The sequence below is a fragment of the Girardinichthys multiradiatus genome, chromosome 14, assembly GCF_021462225.1.
Source record: "Girardinichthys multiradiatus isolate DD_20200921_A chromosome 14, DD_fGirMul_XY1, whole genome shotgun sequence".
NCBI classification, from domain to species: domain Eukaryota; kingdom Metazoa; phylum Chordata; class Actinopteri; order Cyprinodontiformes; family Goodeidae; genus Girardinichthys; species Girardinichthys multiradiatus.
Window position 1 is genome coordinate 39,834,954 of NC_061807.1, and position 16,242 is coordinate 39,851,195.

Below are 16,242 nucleotides of genomic sequence, written 5' to 3' on the forward strand. Positions count from 1 at the left end.
ATTGTTCTGTTCTTTTAAAAAGGACCAAAGCAGTTCATATCTGGTAATGAAAGATTAAATTGTCCTGGAGGCTGAAGCTACTTAAAGCTGAGAAAAGATTGGAGCAGACTTCTACCATCTTTAAACAACTACAGTCTCCAATATTTCTTCCTGGTTAATGAGAACTCAATTTCATGAACAATTGCACCATGACTGTATTTGCTTTGTGTCTTTACAAATGGAACAATTTTGACCTTTCCTGTGAAAGTGCTCTTGGGGTCTCCAAGCCACAAGGGGGCCCTAAGCAGCCGCACATTCTGCTAAGAGCTTTGGCCTTTGCTCATTATGCTCATATTTACTCAATGTTGAAACGTTAAGAAGATAATATGATATTTGCACCATACCATCTACAGGACAGAATTATTGCTGTAAGATGTATACAACCACAATTTCTCATGGGTGGAGGTTCTGGAGATTTAGAGACTGCAGCTGCTTGCACTGAATGCAGCCAATAGGAAGATTTGAAGAATGATACAGAACACATTCTGACACAATAATATCACAATCCCAACATAAGAAAACTTTTGAAGATTAAAAAAGGAAATTTAACATTGCCTGACAAGTTGAAATGAGCACTACATTACCTACGTACTAATTCAAAGCTCAGAGCTAAAAAAAAGACCGTGCTCATTGCCCTCTACACAAATTGCTTAGGTCACAGTCCCAAAGTAAACAAGTTTACAAAACTGTGTAAACCATGCAAGTAAAGTGAAATCTCTAACAATAATATTATATTTACTGGTCAGTGCTGACTGACCATTTCAATGTGCCATTATAACATATAAGCATTCTTGTCTCTGCCAGCACCTCATCAACTTTACTTTCTGAAAGTCAATGTTAAGATATGTCAATCCTATCAAGTTTAGAACAGAAGAGCTCTCATTCTTCTGCTTTTAAAGACAGAAAAAACAGCTATGAAAAATATATGCTCAGTTACAGTGATTTTTAAAGCAATGCAAGGCTGCAGCATGGTCTGAATTTCTGTGCACCGCATTGCTGAGCAAAGCTCCTACTCATGCCATTATCAGATGGTGTACATTGCATTCTTTAAGTTATTTTTTCCAGTAAAAAAAGCCTTGGTATTGAAATGAATCTTTGTGACTGCAGCATAATGTGACGGAAACTATTTCACCTGGGAAAGTAATAAAGTTATGTCGGAAAAGATTTGAACAACTGACCTTAAGTCTGAACACTGATGATGAGTTTAAATGCAGTAAAGAGAATGTGAAATACTTTAATGTAATGTGTGTGTGGAGCAGTTCTAATGATGTGTAGGCTTTAACAATGAGGACCAATTCACAATAGAATGGAAAACCCACATATGAGACTTGGTTGTCACATCCATTTGCCTGGAAAGCAAACAACATCAGCTCATTTGGCCGGTTTGGAGTTATATTGTACTTTTAAGATGGAGGTTTTGAATATTTTAATAGATATGCTGCACTTGTTCTTGGATATACACACCTGTGTTTTGCTTCCCAATACCTAAGAGCAATGTTAAATCTGACAAAGCAGCATTATAAAACATAGGAATTGGTGTTTTTATTACCAAAGATGGCAGCAAAGTACAGCAAGGAAAGAAAACATCTAGTGTTATGTTGTTGATGAACATAAATAAATACAAGTTTAAATTAAGTACTTAAATTAAGTACACGGGGCTTGTGAGAAATCTCTCCAGCATCTCAGCAGATGACACTAAATCAATGTGAAGTAATTAATAAAATAAATGTTCAGCTGGTATATAACGTAAGGTTAATGTGAGTTGCAGAAATGTGGCTTATAAACATGTTTATCAGTGTCAAAGAAACAGATGCATAGTCCAATACACATATGTAGAAGAAGCAACTGTTTGTGGAGAATAATGAGATCTCACTGAAATAATTATTTTCCCTGAACGAATTATTGTCCATAAGAAGTCTCAGTCCTACCTCACCTTCTCTAAATTGATCCAGTTTGTCCTACTAGAGAAAAGCAATGCTTCTTCCATTTGAACATTTTAGAGAACATAGGAACAAAGATAACTTCCCCTGCACCAGTGACTTCTTTCAATATCCTTGCTGTTAGATTCCTACAGCAGTGTCTCTGTTTCCTCACAGAAGTTGCATTCAAAGTTCTTTGTGTTTTGTCAACCCTTATCCCCTCTCTTTGTCTCTGACTTTCTTCCTGTATTTTTATCCTTATTTTTTTTGCTTCAAGCCATTTCTCCCTGATCCCCGAAAGCCTGAAACGCACTTTTCTAAGACAAATGAGGATAAATAAGCAACACAGTTGCACAACAAAATATCCTCTTTGCACAGATATCTCAGTCCGAACTTGAGCGCCATGTCTCTTGTGTGAGTGGTGGAGACTTAGCAGAAAAAACAAACACAGATGTCTCTGTTTAATTTATCCTGCAAATGATACGCTGTTTATTCTTTGGCACCCATAGTGATAATTGTTGTAATTAAATCATTAAAATTGGGGCTTTATTCCACCAGATCCACTTGAACGAGGCAGAACCTCTCAACAGGTAGCTGTTTTTTTAGGGTTTAGGATTAAAAATAATAAAAAAAAAGTAATACAATGGCCTGCAAATACTGCATTATTATTTATGCTGACAGAAATGTATGTCCTTCTCTATTACAAACGGATACCCAGCTACTCAGAGAGACAGAACACTCCCACCTAACACACATCATATGGGTCTCACGCTGTGGACGTCAGCACAGTGTCAGAAGGAGATCTGCTTCCTAGGGCTAAAAGGATCAGGGGCTAAAGACTAGTGACTGTGAAGGCTGCATGTCCTCTGATGAGGACTTCAGAAGAAAGAGGGGACTAAGTCTATGGAGAAAGTAAAATGAGACAGAACTCGAACTGGGCTTAATAAGAGTGCTATTGCCTAAAGTCCCCTATGGAATGTCACCTAGAGAGCTTGCAGAATGAAACCTTATCAGCAGGTGAGGTCTTTGCCTGGAATAATTCGCAGAGAACAGTTATCACCTTTTCCAGCCAGTGTGTCCAGAGGATTCTCACACTGCTTTCATCTTTTAGGATTTCAAAAACGGCAGCAGAGCAGGTGTTTCTTATTCAGTCCTCTGTGACACTGTGACAGGATAATCATTACAAGTCATTCATCTTTAAGTCTCACACCACGTCCTTAGGTAATCTGTGTTTCCAGGGAGTACCAGCACTGGCTCAGATTTAAAAGAAAACTGAGAAAACACCTTTCAAAAATGACACCTGATGAGATGCAGGTTTTAGGTTTTTTTTCTTCTCTTTTTTGGTCAGACGTTCAAACAGAAGTCTGAGGGTGATGGCTGCTGGTCTGATCAGTGGTTCACTAGCTCTGACTTTACCCCATGTAAACCTGCAGATGGGTGCTTAGTGCAGCCAAGCTCTGGAAGCAGAAGACAGACAAGTCCAGATCTTTTCTGAACAGGAGAGCTTAACCATCACTTCAAGCTACATATGCCCCGCTAGCAAACAGTTTTTTGTAGAAAGGAGCTCTAAGTAAAAAAATCACAGCAGTTTCAAAGCATTTTTCATGACTAGATTCCCTCACTAAACTCATCTCTTGATACTTGTAGTTGGTATAATGTGTGATATTATTCCAATTAGCACTCCTTGCAAGCTTTGTGGCCTATTAAGGGTGTTAAATTTAAATACATCTAAGACTATTTTTGTCGGTATGGATTCTGTAACTGTGGCAATGCTCATCATTTTGTCAATCTAAAGAATCTGTAATTGTATTTATTTATCTATCACCCTTTACAATAACATTCACAGTGGAAGATAGATTGTATTAGCTGCTGTGGCTCCAGTCTGCCTATCTGATATAACCTGCTTTACTTAGACATCCTCAAGCACATCTGTACATAGCCACCACCTAATGTTTTTCGAAGGTAATAATTCAATAAGAGCACATTCCAAAATCTTCTCATCAAAAGAAAGGCAACTCAACAACACATAGAATGAAACCATATAATAAGAAACCAAAAAAAGAAACAAATCCATGTCTATGCAGTTACTTTTCTCATTACAAGAAGCATTTTTGTCACAATCGTTCCACGTATGCTGTGTTCACAGATATCCACTCATTATTCACCGCAGCAGGATAAAACATATGTACAGGACATTATGCCCAGATGTCTCTCTGTAGAAAAAGCATTAGACATCTAATGTAGCTTTCTGCACCACAGCTTAGTGTTTTCCCCATTTCCCCCAGCAACTTGCCTCCTCCATATGGTTATATCCATCAGCTACCTTGCCATCAATCAGCCTTGCCGTTACTTTCTTGTCTGTCTGCTCACTAGGTCGAGCTCATAAAACATCCAAGACATTATTGTGCATTAGACAATAAAGACATACTGCAGGGAAAATCCATTAGATTCTATAGAGAGAGATGTGGCATGAATAGAAATATCTAAGGTTCTGAGTGAGATGATCCATTCTGCTCTCTTGGGTTGACATGCAACAGTGTCTCTGCTATTCTGTGTTTTAACACCTCGCAGTGACAGCTGAAATTCTCAAGGTGTATTTGCATGTGAAGGTGGAAATCGACCCAATGCAGGTTATATTATCATGGGATTTACTTTTATTTAGGAGCAACGGATGACCGCTGCTGAAAGAATTCTTCTGTTCTCCAATTGGGCACGTTGGACTGGAGCTTGGCACATATAGTATACTGGTTGGATTTTCATATCAAGATCTGTCTGCAGCTCATGACCCTCAGTATAGTGTATGATAAGAGTTAGGATTTAGGCCTTTGCCATTTCATTATTTGTACAATGTATCCAGATTTATTAAAAAGTAATTTTAATCAAAATGTAGTGAAAAGGTAAACTCACATTGTCTTTTCTTGGTATAAATTTCTGTTAGATGCTCAAAGCACTTAATTTACCCTAAAGTTTGAATCTTATCATGTATTTCAGTCTGTTTTGTGCACATCCATCACTATGTGGTTTGACTAATCTACAAAACAGGAGAGGTCCAAACTGAAGTTAACAATTAGGTCTGCAGATGGGATCATCAGGGCTGACATTCACTCCACCAACAACTTGAAAAAAGGACAGCTAACATCTCTCAAGACCCCACACATTCTGGACACAGACTGTTTAGAGTTTTACCAGAGTTTTTACTTTTTTTCTCATTTAATGGGTCTCTTTATTGTAGAGTCTCACCAAAGGCAACAAAACTGTGAATGAACAGACGTGGAATTATTATTATATGAGCTTCATGAGGTGGTACCTGAAATAGGTTCTCAAAGAGTCTTAAAAGAACATTCCAGAGGTGCATTGAGAGACGGCCAAAGACAAACACAGTATGTACATACACATTTGTACATAATGCTCCTGGAACCAGTGCCAAAGGTCTGTCAGATTACCTAGAAGGGCGTCTATCATAGTTCATTTTTTTCACACAGTTGATTCCATTAATACTATTGCTTATCAGGTCCGGGACTTAACATGGGGACCTAAGAATCTCAACGGTTTAAAAAAATTAACACGTACGTGAAAGTACTTTGTAATAATCAAGTGCAACTTTTTCAAGAAGGGATTTGTTTAAGTGCTAAATGTTCTTGTACAACTCTTATTTAGTAGTTCCTTATCGATTTAGACAGTCTGTCATGAGGGTGGCTCTTGAAGAAGCACCCAAGTGCAGACAGACAGGCAGAGATACGGCAAGTAAAAAGGGTTTTAATAAAAAAGGAAAAACTCTCAACAGGCAGGTGGTAGCAGACGCATGCATGAACATTCTGTCATCCACAGGCGTGGCAAGGCAAATAAATGTGGGCAGGCTTCACATGACAAACAGTATTCTCCAGCAAGGAGCAAACAGAACAGAAAGGTATTTGATGTCGATGGCACAGGTGAAAACAAGGCGACAGATTGGCACAGTGCACATGGACTGAATGAATGTGATTACAATGGCAGTGGCAGAGAGTGAAAAAAACAGAACATGACTGGAACAGAAATCCAAGGACATAATCTAACCAAAGAACAATCTCACAAAAGTAACAGAACATAAAATGCACCATAAACAGAATGAACTAAAGCACCACCTGGGAAACATAAACAACCATGATCAAAGGCAAGACCCAAAACAAAACCGAAACACTTTCAAATCATGACATGTCACAAGACAGAAATTATAATGCAGTAATTCTACCTGGAGTGCAGTGACCTGTAGGGTGGGCATTAGTCGTATTGTTTTTTTAATGAAACATTTCTTATTATGATAAGGATTTTGAATTATTGTGACAGTGACAAACTCCAAAAACTGGCTTCAATAAATATCAATACAATTTAAAAATATGAGAAAACGCGGTTTCAGTGTGCACTTCAGTGATGAAAACCACACACATTTATGTAACTAGTGTCCTGAAGAAACCTATTTCAAAACGTTTTAAGAGCACTATTTGTTTGTGGCACCATGATTGCTGTGACATGCAGTCACAACCACACAGTTAATCAAAAATGAATGAAATCAAGTTAGAAAAGTTTTTTTATTTATTATTATCACTTTAATCATTATCACTATAGTACCACACAATATTGGGATACAATTTAAATCCATATTGCCCACCCCTAGTGACCCGTAAAGCTTTGCTTTTTATTGAATCTTGATGTGATTTTCTTTAAAACTGACACCTTTAAAAGTAGAAACAAGCTCAAAAATGTCCTGAAATGGATGCTTATGGGGTAAGAACGCTGTCAAAAACAATGTGTATGTAAAGACGGAAATGTGTGCATATTAGTCAATAGTTGTGCATAAGTAAAATCCAAAAGAGGTATTGTGTATTTTCTCTGTAAGAATACAAAGTAAAATCTTACAGCTTCAAGAAATTACAAACACAAAGTTCAAGTTTACAGTTGTGGGTTATTCTTTATGAATACAATATGCTATAACAGTTTGTGAATACGATTTCTTTTCTTTGAGAATTTACGAATTTACATTAGCGACTTGGTGTCACGTAAATAAATGGGCAAAGTGGTTTGATATTTTAATATATATATTGTGAAATTAAACCCTCAGCAGCTCCAGTTTGTAAGAGCATTACTCCAATAAATGTACAAATCAGGGGCCATATGATTTAATGTACCTTGGCTGTTACATTTTGACCAAGCTAGTCTTACTGAAAAATGGCTTTCCATCCTGAAGCATCAGAAGCTTGATATTTTTTGGAAAATATCTTTTCTCCAAATGACTTCAGGAAAGCATGTCGAGTAGCCTTATAACTGTAAGCAGCATCCAGTGAACCAATTATTTCCTAACTCTTTTTTCAGACTTTGACTCTTTTGTTTACCATAACCTCTGAGAAACAGATTCCCATCAGTCCCTCATTTTGTCTCCAAGTAGGAGCTGCGATCAATCTCAGGGGTGACGGCGTCTGTCACTCAAATTCCGAAGGCCTTTATAAGGTGCCAAAAGAACATCCTTACTATGTAGACTGTAGTCTGAGGCTTTGTGTTACTTCACAGCTACCGTCTCTTCCTTTGTCCCTTAATTCTTAATCATTTTACTTTTACTTTCTGTTTTTAACCTCATGGCTGCAGGTCCCCTAACTAGCACATCATGTTCTTTCTGATGGTTCAACAATATTTAAAATATTGTGTTACAGAAGGCAGTTTTTTTATATTTTAACAACAATTGAAAAGTAAAAGATAAAAAACCCAATATTTTCAAAAGTATGCTCCTGATGTACCTCATTAGACTGCTATATTAGCGAACAGAAAGCAGCTCTGGATAGTACTTGGCAAGCCGAAGCACAGATAATGAGCAGTTGACTAAAACAGTAAAGAAAAAGGTCATTCTATTATTCAAACAGACTTACCGACCTGGATTATCTATTAATTAAATAGAAAATGGATAAATTTGGATTGCATTAAAATGAATGTGGAGCAGATGTCTAAACAGTTGGTGTGCTTCTCTGATGTCTGTGATTGGCTATAATGAGCCAAAATAGGGTTGACCTTCCAATTTCTCTTATAAACCTTGTTGGAATACAGCAATCAGAATCAGCTCACCGCGATAACTTTATTTATTTTAAAAGGTGAGAATTTTGAAAAACAACATGTCAACATTACAGCTTTCTCTGACACTTGTGACATCTTGTAAAAACATATTTATATTTTAAAACTGTCAAAACCCTCAAGAAACAGCCTTCTGTTAGGCGTCAATATATAATTACATATTAACAGTTTTTACTTTTGTCAGCAGCCAGTGGAAAGTGTTGTTTGGTATAATCATAGCACTGAGCGCCTCACAGACATTCAAGTGAAACAATGTTGGTGGCTCCATTATCAACAAGTGTGACTGAGCTAGGCCATATTTGAAAAATTTTGGATGTGCTCCTGGGTAATTAAGGGTGTATTCACACTTGCCACTTTTGGTCCACTTTAAACGGACCAGAGTTTGTTTCCCCGCTTGGTCCGGACCAAACAACCGGACCGAGACCCACTTTTTGAGGTGGTCTCGGTCCGCTTCCAAACGGACTCTGGTGCGGTTCGCTTATGGTCTGAATACAAACCGGCACCGATCCGAACCAACTACAAAAAGTGTACGTCTCTTTGGTCATAAAAAGCCACCGTAGCCGGTAGCAAAGGTGTGTTGTAAGGTAATTATACCTGATAAACTGTGTGTTGCTTAGCAATGCTACTGGCTTGTTGTGGGAGAAGGCACGTAGAGAACGTCGGCGTTCAGCACGTATTCTTTGATGGGGTTCCAAAATTGTGAATTGAACATTTCAAACTGTGTTGAATGAGCTGCTCTTCACCCTCACAATAATATTGCAGTTGTAATAACGGCACAAATATGCAGAACAGAGTTGCTGCACGCAGTACGTCTACAGCTGTTTTCCTCAATTTCCAGGTCTGTGCTCTGTCCCGCCCCCATCATTTCTGTCCAGTGGGAACAATGATCGTCACCCGCGTGGCTTTGTTTACAAGTAATAGTTCACCTGCAAAAAGTACAATGTGAAAACAAACCGCACCAAATGAAAAAAATAAAGTTTGCTTTTGGTCCGGACCAAACAAGCGGACCAAAGGACTTTCCTGGTGTGAATGCACCCTAAAATGTAAAAGGTGAAACTGAATCAATTTATGCGAAAATGCACTCACTTCCAAAAAGACTTAAGCACCCAGAAGGAATGGATTGATATGACACGTAATCTGTAAGAAGAATTGATTTTGTTTGGTCATGGTGACAGACATTCCATTTTGCAGAATTTGATTTACATACAATACACTTCCTCACACTATGGTTGTAAAGTTTTTATTACTAATTCAATGCACATCCATTTTAGCTGGTGCACATCTGCTTTGTGTGCACCATTTGCTTATAAGACCAGACATGGATGCATAATTCTGTTACTGTGATATGAATTTGAGCTCATGTGATAATGTTTCTGTAGAACCTGCTGTCCTGGTAACTGTATAACTGCAGGATACTCAAGGGTTCAGCCCTTTCTCCTTGCTTGGTTACTCACCAATGGAAAAGGTGAACATGCCCCACATCAGCCCCCGGCAGGCAAATAAATTGAGCTGAAAGGTTATACACCCTTGAATGCCCCCTCCAACCCCCACCTTAGCAAGTGTAATAAACAAAATCAGCTGTAAATGGCAGGAAACATACATTATGAAAGTATCACACTGTAAAGACAGTTCTTTTTTTAGAATGGTTATTACATGTTGTTCATTAGCTTATAGACCTGGGCATTGTTCTTATTGGGCTTTCTCTCATGTCATTTTGGTGTTGAGGTCCAGGTTTTGTGACAAACTTTACACATCTTCTTTATTTCTATGTAAAAATGTCAAGTGAAGGAGATCACCATAGAAAAATGTTTGAAAATCAAAACATTTCTCATCCGTCACCTCATCTTAGATAATAACACAGAAAAAAATATATTATTTATTTTTTGGGCTCTCATTACAAAGACAGCCCAAGACTGAAATAGAGATGGTGAAAGCAAATGCTTCAACCGTACCAACTGCAATGAGGAGACCAGAACATAAAGATAAAGCCTCTTGCTGCGGCAGCAGAGAAAGAAGGATAAAAAGCTAGAAGAAAGAGCTAGAACATAAATAATGTGGTACAAAATGAGCAGAATAGAAAGTATACATAGAGGGAATTTAAGTGCATCAGGGGCATCTGGCATGAAGAAGCGCAGGCTGAAAAACAGAACTGCGGAATAAAAATGAGGTAGAGAGGAAAGCAGATGTTTCATTCCCTGCCTCATCCTTCTGCAAAGCCAGCAAGGCAAGATAAAAAAGATGTAAAGATGGAGGATTATGAAGGTAAAGTAGGTTCTAAAACTCCAAAATGATGATAAATGGAAAAGACACAGACTGAGTGATTGTGTGCACCACATAATAAAGAAATTATGAAACTGATGCTTGGGCTACGGAAAGAGAAAGCTCTGATGACTATCAGTGGAATTTTTTTGACAGTTGATATCAGAAAAAGAAACCTTTATAATGCCACGCTAATCTTTTCGTAGAACACACCAACCATGTTCTTGTATTTAAAACAAATAAATACAATTTACGAGGTGAGAATTTACAAAAGGTATTATCTACTGCTTAAATTATGTACTTTTTGTGTGTATTTTTTAATTCCTTGCAATGCAACTAAGAGTTCATTTCAGCGGGTTTTAAACCAGGCCTGCGTTAGCTTTGGTTCTGCAGGGCATGCCACCACCTGAACCGTCCAACTCTGCTTCACCAAGGGGACTGCCACTGGGGAGCCAATTAGGAGTGTCCACTGTACTGCTGACAGCTGCTGCAACTGCAGCCCTCAACACCTCCCAGCTACACATCACTGATGGTGGAATACTGCAATACTGGCAGGGGGAGGTTTAAGGGTGTCAGAGGGCAGAGGGAATCAATGGTCAATAGTGGTCAGCCTGAAAGCATCAAGGAATTGTTGTGAGCTGAGGGTACAATGAGTGGAGGTGGTAGTGTGACCTTGGGTAGTATTTAGTCAGACTTATTGTTCGTGGACTTGGGTATAGTTTGTTTTAGATGGGTTACTGCAGAGGAGGATTATGTGTATGTGGTACTACAATGTATAAGTCCAAAGAAGAAATCAAGTCATATTATTCTATTTTTTCCAAACTTAGCACAGAAAGTGGGGAAATTTGTGTTTGATCAGCTTTTTCTTTGTTGTAGAAATTCTTCTTGGAAATAAATCCTATACCACTGGAAAGTCTGTTTATTTTCCCATAAATGGTGCCAAGTGGCAAATGCATTTACAGGTGTAGTATATGTGTTGCACCAATGAAAGATTTGGCAAATTTGCTCTGCTAATACCAAACAGCATTTAGTGGAGGCAGTGCAATGATGTGGGGTGACCCTTCCTTATTAGAAAAACATGACTTCTCAACATTGAAGGCAATCTCAATGCAAAGAGATGTCAAAATGGGATTCTGCAATCAGAAGGAATCCCATATATCCCTTCTTAGGGACAGAAATCTATCCTCAACGATGGTCAGCCCCACATAGCATAGTTGATCAGTGACTGCATCCAGAATTTGGGAGTGGTAAGGATGGAAAGACCTGCCTGCAGTGCTGACCTTAACACCACTGAATGCTTGTGGAATGAGCTTGGGCAGGCTTCTTGTGCAGGAGCGACTCTCTAGCATTAAAGTTCTCTAACGCATTGCTGAGGCCCTTGTTTACTGAATGCCTAATTTGCTACAAAATGTAGCCCTCTTGGCCTAAGCTCCACATTAACTTGAAATCGGATCCATACCCCTAATTTTTTTTACATTTTGTCACATTAAATCTTGACACATCAAGCTATTTTCTTTTAGAGCCTTAATGAGAAAAACAACCAACAGCCTTATGGTAACTGCAGAGAGGTTAGCCATGGCCTTGAAAAACTGCCTTTAATGGAAGACTGGCAAAAAAAAAAAAAGTAATTCTTGAAAGAAAGCCATTGGAAGTCCCATTTAAAGTTCTCTACAAGCCATGTAGGGGGCCCCTGAGCTAAATACAAGCCAGCTCATGTTGGAAGCTCCAAAAGACTTGAGACTGGGGAAGAGGTTCAACTTCCATTACAACGTTAACCTGAAACATACAGCCTGGGCTGCTGTGGAATGGTTTAGATCAGGGGTCTCAAACTCCAGTATGCGAGGGCCCGTGTCCTGCCACTTTTAGATGTGTCCCTGATCCAACACACCTGAATACAATGGCTAAATTACCTCCACAGCATCTGGTCAAATTCTGCAGAGTTCCACCACACCCCTACTTTAGATCAAAGCATTTTAATGTGCTGGATTGGACCAGTCAAAGTCCAAATCCAACTGAGAATCTGTGACAGGACATTGAAATTAATGGTCATAGATGCTCTCCAATTAATCTGCCTGAACTCGGGCTATTTAAAAAAAAAAAGAACTGGGCAAAACATTTAGCCTCTACATCAATTACACACAACTATGTGTGGGTGTTTCACATAAAATCTTAATAAAATGCATTCAAGTTTGTAAAATATAAAGATGTATGAATAGTTTTGCAAGGCACTGTAAATGCATTGAAACATCATGCAAAATGTGCCTCTAGGTGTGTGTTCTATGCCAGATATTATGAACACATTAAGGTGAGTCATAAACATAATTTTTAATAATTTCCTTGTCAAATACAGGAGAAAACCACTTGGGTGAAGAAAGTAGGAGTATGCTTAATAGTGTTTGTATGTACATAAACAATGTATCTGAACCCAGGAAAGTTTTTAATTGGAACCTCAGAGATAAGAAATTATGATACAGCTTCCCTGCAGAGTTTGTGGTGTTGATTATTTATTCCAAAATGTGCTCATATGCTCCTATTTACAAACTGCACCGGGAAAATTCAAATCCCTGCTCCTTTTTTTTCTAGGAATTTGCTCAAAACAACCTCAGAGCAACACAAAGAAAACAACAACTTTGTTTAGCAGTGACAAGTTTCGTATGATACCTCAAGGAATATTATTTTTTATCATTGCTTATGCATCTCGTCATTTTCTTTTGTGGCAAGGGGCAGCCAGCAAAAAAGTCAGGAGCTTTGCCCCTTATTGCACATCTGGCTGCTCTTTGGAAAAACTCTGACAGCTGTGTCTAGCCCATATAACAATAGGTTCATATTCCGTCACACTGGTTGTCACACGTGGGTTTGTCGGTGGGAACAAAAATTTGCAAGAACAGGCACCTACATTTAATTCACCATCCAAAAGAAAATGTGAAACACTGTCCTGACTGCCATTCAGTGTTTGGTTTCAGCCTTTAAGGAATGAATTACTTGCAAAATGCTCTATATCTACATTTTTTTATTAGGTGAAAGTGCATATTAGGGAAGAAAGGTATACACAGTTCAAATAAAATATTTGGAGCCACCTACTCAATCTGAAGGTGGACTTTTGAATGATGCTAAATGATTTATATATTTAGGAAATAATAAAATCTTGAATAAAATATGCAAAGAATGACTGAATAAGCACAAATGAAGAAGTCCAGGAGATAAAGGATTTACCTTGACAATTAGGAGTTATTAACTTCAGAACAGATAATGTTAAGGCTGGGGTCAAGGACACGAAACGATAGCGTCTGTTGTCAGAATAAGAGAAAGAAACATCCCAAAACTCTAATTCCACTGTCAGTAAACCCACATCTTACTGTTATGATTCTTTATTGTGTGGGACATCCTTGAGTCCAGAGTAAATATCAGCTAAAGATTAGCATGTATCTCTTCTCCCTCTTTAGAAACAAGAAATCTTCTCACTCCATGCGCACATGCGCCTTAATTCATAATCAAATACCAATAAGAGGAGGCTAGCGAGAAGTGGATATTCTCCTGCCAATCATGCCTTTGCTTCAGCGGTTTGTTTAGATTGAAAGTCACCTTTCCAGATGCTCAGATGCCAGCTCTTCTTCCGCCCACTCACAAAAATATGTGTGCAAAAACACACAAACACATACAATGTACCAAACCACACACATTTTCCTCCCACTCTGTGCAGTGTGAGAAACCTTTTGTCAGTTTCCATCTTTCAAAAGGTATTTAGATGGCACTTTGAGGGATGCTCATGTACAAAAACAGTGAAATGAGTGTTGCATAACTACTTATTCTGCCAAGGGATTCCATTTCACAAATTGTATCTCACATGCACATAATCCAAAAAAACAGTGACTATTTTTAATCAACTCCTAGGTCTTTTCCAACATGGCCACTTTTCTGTGGCCATGTGGGGGGAAATGGGTGCCAAGGCCAAATTATAAGGGTTAGCCCAAGTGGCCCCCTCTTGTCCTGCCCACACCCCCATTGATACTGCACAGACAGAGGCCAGGGACTGCCCCACAAAGATCTCCAAAGAAGCCAGAGTGGAGTCTGCACAAAGGTGTCACCCCCCTCAGTTGGGATCAGTCTGGAAGATCTTAAGCCAGCCAAGCAAAGAGACTCTACCACCAGCATTCCAAGGCCCAAAGACCCATACATGATCCAGGATGGAACACAGCCGATCCACCCTATGGTTAAAGACATACAACACAAACAAAATTGTGCCTTCGTAAGTCATTAGATAATTTTCTTGGAAGTACTTAACGGTAAATGTAAATTCTGTAAAAAATGCATGGTTGCCATCAAAGATTTTACCTAAATATTCCTATTACCCATTGAAAAAGCATATAGTATAAATGTTATATAGAAGCTCTTACAGCAGAGAGGTCAGCTAAGAAGTGAAAAAAAGACTAGTTGACATTCTGAAGAAGGAAGCTCTGGACGCTGCAGTCCTCCTCTGCACAGGTCTGACAAGTGCATGGGGCAGATCAGGGGGAATGTAGAAAGGGATACCAATCTTTCCTTTACTGCCTCTTTGTCTGCTGCCTGCTCATATAACAGACATTAATCAACATGGAAAGAATTGTTTTCTCTCCACTGCATGGCATAAAAAAAAAAACTCATCTGCATCTAGGGCGAAGGGAGTGGTAATGTTGCATGACATTCTCTTCATATCGCAGAGCTAGAGGTCACCTCCCAGCACTGAGGAAAAAAGAGGAAGGAAAAAAATAACTCTCTCCATCTCTCACCTGTTCGCCCACTCTGCCTGCATTTAACAATCTGCACTCTGCTCATGTCCTTCGTCTATATAGGCTTGTGTGACACACACACAGAAACATTGTACCTAAGACACATTCTGCTTTTTTTGATAAGGGACAAATTGATTCACGTTTGGGAAGTGACCAGCATCATTCCTCATAATTACTATAAGAAAATAAATGGAATTGCATGTAAGTCATAAAATAATGTGGACAGACAAATGCCCAGCGTGCGTTTCTGGGGTTGTAATTGCTCCTGAGTTTGGACACCACAGAACAAATGTTTTTGCTGGCTAGAACAACACCATGTAATTTATTTGACTGGTGGATGATTACTGAGTTAAGGACTTCATTAGAAAAGGTACTGTATGTTATTTCCAACTGAAGTGAGCACTGTGTTTGATGGGTATTTTTTAGTCAACTCAGAGGTAAGGAACGACACAGAGTCAGTTATACTTGCGGCAAGGGTAGGTCACTCTCTGCAGTGCAAAACTACAAAGTATTAACACTCCTCCCTCTTTATTTATACATGCTTGGTCACACACAGTTCAAACAACATTCAAGGTGTGTGTGTGTGTGTGTGTGTGTGTGTGTGAAAGGTTAGGGTTCATGTGTCTTGATTTTAGAGAAAGGAGTGAGGATTGGTGCCAGTCCCTAGATGCTGCTGATAATAGCATAACTCACCCTTCTCTCTTATCTCTTTGTCTATGGTATGTGGGGGAAGAAAGCACTTAGAGCAGACACAAGTGATAAACAATATAAAAAGTCATAAAAACCCTAACAGTGTTTAACATTTTAACCCCAAAACACTCAAGTTAAACTACAATTCAAAAGCCATTTTTAGGAAAGGCTTGCGTTTGTTTGCATGAGCTGCAGTTATTTTTGTACAAATTAAATGAGTCATATTAGACTGATAGAATACGACACATTTATAGTCTCTTAACATCAGAACTTATGAATAAACAGCAGTCATTACTTGTTTGAATCACTGACATCTCTTGCTAAAATAATCCTAGAATCCAACCTTCAAGATCCTTCCGCGGCTCAGTTGTGAGTGAGTGTATGTGACTGTTGTTTTACAGCACGAAGCAAAAACGTTTCTTACACGGTGCCAAAAACAGCCAAAAAACCCCACCATAACTATTTTTTGAATTCTG

The 16,242-nt window shown here is 38.7% G+C and overlaps 1 protein-coding gene across 9 annotated transcripts in view; it reads right to left on the reverse strand.

Annotated features, from left to right (window-relative positions):
• Positions 1-16,242, reverse strand: part of nrxn2b (neurexin 2b) — a 960,343-nt gene that overhangs the window by 248,211 nt on the left and 695,890 nt on the right. The gene's annotated exons all lie outside the window — the stretch shown is intronic.